This window comes from Diceros bicornis, unplaced genomic scaffold (assembly GCF_020826845.1).
Source record: "Diceros bicornis minor isolate mBicDic1 unplaced genomic scaffold, mDicBic1.mat.cur d_74_multi, whole genome shotgun sequence".
Lineage (NCBI taxonomy): Eukaryota > Metazoa > Chordata > Mammalia > Perissodactyla > Rhinocerotidae > Diceros > Diceros bicornis.
The window spans coordinates 2619923-2623261 of record NW_026690930.1 but is presented as its reverse complement, the minus strand read 5'-3'; positions in this window follow the sequence as shown (position 1 = coordinate 2623261).

Genomic DNA, 3339 nt, shown 5'->3' with positions numbered 1-3339 from the left:
CTTCCTTCCTCCCTCCCTCCCTCCCTTCTTTCCTTCCTTCCTTTCTTCCTCCCTCCCTCTCTCTGTCCCTCCATCTTCCCATTACATATATGTTTCACCTTCTTTAGTTGTCTCACAGTCCTTGAACATTCTGTTCTGTGTTTTTGTCTTCATTCTCTTTGCTTTTTAGTTTTCAAGGATTCTGTTGGCGTATCCTCTAGCTCAGAGATTCTTCAGTCTAGTCTACTAATAAGCCCATCAAAGCCATTTTAAATTTCTGTTACAATTTTTTGTCTCTAGCGTTTCTTTTGGTTCTTCCTTAGGATTTCCCTCTCTCTGATTACACTGGCCATGTGTTCTTACATGATGTCTACTTTACCCAGGAGAGTCCTTATCATATTAATCATAGTTTTTTAAAATTCAGTCTGATAATTCCAACATCCTGCCATGTACTTGCTTTGTTTCTTCAAATTGTGTTTTTTTGTCTTTTGGTATGCCTTGATAGCCAGACATGATGTGCCAACTAAAAGGATCTGCTGTAAGTAGGCCTTTAGTGTTCTGGTGGTGAGGTGTGAGGGGGAGGGAAGCAAAGCACTCTGTAGTCCTATGATTAGGTCTCAGTCTTTTAGTTGCCTTATGCTTCTGGACTGTGGACTTCACAAGTGTTTCTTAGTTTTTTCTCTCCCCTCAGAGAGGACAGAATGGCTATGGTGGGCTTCCTTTTGTGGAAGGCTAGAGCTGGCTGGAGGTGGGTATTCCCCTTCCCCAGGTGAGTTAGGCTCTGATAATAGCCCAGCAGGTCAAGCTCTGCTTGACTGGTTGCCCCACAATGGCAGGCCTTGTTAAGAAAAACTGAGTGCTTTGGTGTATCTCAAAATGGTTTCTTTTCCCCTCCCCCTGTTGGAAGCCAGAGGGGATTTTTCTCTGATATTTAGTATGGAAATCTAGTTGGACTCTTGGAGGTAAATCTCACAATATTGTGGGAACCCCCTTATGACTGGGTCCTCCTGGAGTTTTTAACTCTCAGTTTTTAACTGAGCAGTTTGTCAGTTACAGTTAAGGTTTTACTACCCCAGTGCTAGTTCCCAAGTTGGTTTCCCCCGTGAGTCTCTGCTCCAGGAAGCCGTGACTGCCTGTATTCACCTGTTGTCTTTCCAGTCATAGAGCAGCAGTTTGCTCTGTGTCCTCTTTTCTCTTATGGATCCAAGAAGAGTTGTGGATTTTTCAGTCTGTTCAGCTTTTTACTTGTTAAGACGGAGTGGAATGGCAGTTTCCAAACTGCTTACTTGCAGAACTGGAATGTAAGTGTTATTTTAGTTTTCCCCACAGGGCTTGTTAGCCAAAAATGCCTTTCTAGCCACCTGTTATACCAATTACACAGCCTGACCAGACTGCCTTACTTGGGCTTAACCCTGTTCCTAAAGTTCTTCTAAGAGGATTAAGAAAGAGGTATATGGACTATCACTTGAGAAGTTTATCGTGAAAGGAAGAAGGTTTGGATGGTTTCAAAGCTTTAAACATGGAGACCTGACAAAGTATAGCATATTTCCTGTATGTGTTATAGAATCTAAATAACTTGAAAGACCCTGGAAGAGGCAAAGACACCAGGTTTTGTGAAAATGGACCAGAGTTTTTATACGGGCAGGTTTTCCTTAGGGTATGTAGACACGGTAGCAAGAGGTTGGGAAAGCTAGGGAGACCCTCACCAATAATCAAAGTAAAAAAAAGTTTACTGTAGGTATGTACTGCTCCACTCTTGGGTAGAGAAGTTGTGAGATAGATGCATGTTTTGTGGAAACCCAGAATTATCTTATGTTCAGTTCTCTTTCTGTGAGGCCCCAACATCCTAGGTCCTTTTTGTCCACTGAAATGTGTGAGCTGTTCTTGGCCCTGAGGGCAAATATCTCTCTGTTGGGATGGAGAATGGAAAAGGCAGGTGTCAAGTGCCCCAGCTGTCTATCATTTGTAAGAGAATCTGGGTAGACTGCTCCCTGCTCAACTCTTGATCAATGTGTATGTTGACTCTGGCCTTAGAGACTTTCCAGAGACGCTAGATTACAATGAAGAACCATTTTGAGGGGCTATGGTTTCCTCTGCTCTGATTTCTTTTTTTTGTGTGTGAGGAAGATTAGCCCTGACCTAACATCTGTCGCCAATCCTCCTCTTTTGGCTGAGGAAGACTGGCCCTGGGCTAACATCTGTGCCCATCTTCCTCTACTTCACATGGGACGCCGCCACAGCATGGCTTGACAAGCGGTGCGTCGGTGCGCGCCTGGGATCCAAACCCGCAAACCCCAGGGCCGCCGCAGCGGAGCGCGCGCACTTAACCACTACGCCACCAGGCCGGCTCCTGTTCTGATTTCTTGATCAATTCCTTCCTACTGCTTTCTGTCTTCCTGTAATTTCTCAAAGTTTCTGGTCTACTGGTGGGACCTTACCTTGGTTTTCAGTGTTATTATTCTGTCATTCTGAAGGTATATACATTATATTAATTATGTGTGTGTAGGGTGGCAGTTGGGAATATATATTGCCACTTGAGAGGGATCTTGAGATGAAGGCTAGGCTCGATGCACATATTCAGTTTGTCTTATTGAACCAAACATGATGACTAAATTAAAAACCCTATAATCAGGACCATAGCCCACTTAAGATATTGCCTTTATTAAAATGACTAAAGTTTTATTAAATAAGAACTGACCGTAATCTTTGCTTTCCGTAGTTACTTCTGAGAGTGTAAACTTCATCAAATATTTGACATCCTTACATGGAAGCTGTGACTCCTGACCTGTTGGTTGGAGCCTACCTCCAAGTGCAAGCTTTGAGTTTATAAGAATGGGTACCTACAGCTGTCGAAAAGGCAGGAGGAAAATTAGATTCCAGGAGTAATAGACCCAAGACTCCTGGTTTATTCAACATGGGACTGGCTCGTTGCAGAACTGAGAAATACCTTTTTATCTCTCAAGTTTTAGGCTTATTTAACATTTCATATGGCTATTTTAGATTCCAAATATTATTATCTAGTATAAAAGAGTGCTTTATGTTTTTCTTAATTCTTAAGATGCACAGTAGTCATGAACAGTAATAAGTGTATCATTGAAGAATTATCGTTGGAGCATTGACAGGATTTAAATTCTGTATCTGTACGGTATAATATTAAGTTCTCATTTTAAGCTTTATATTTGAAAAGCCAGGTATAGCAGAATATTAATAGTAATGTAATAATCACAAGAGTTTCAACATGGTAATAAAGTGCTAGTAGGCAAGTATGTATTTGGTTTTCAAACGGTATCTAATTGTTCTTATCAGTATCGAAAGATCCTGTTACTGCATGTGTCCTTATGTTTTATTTCGTTTCTTTTA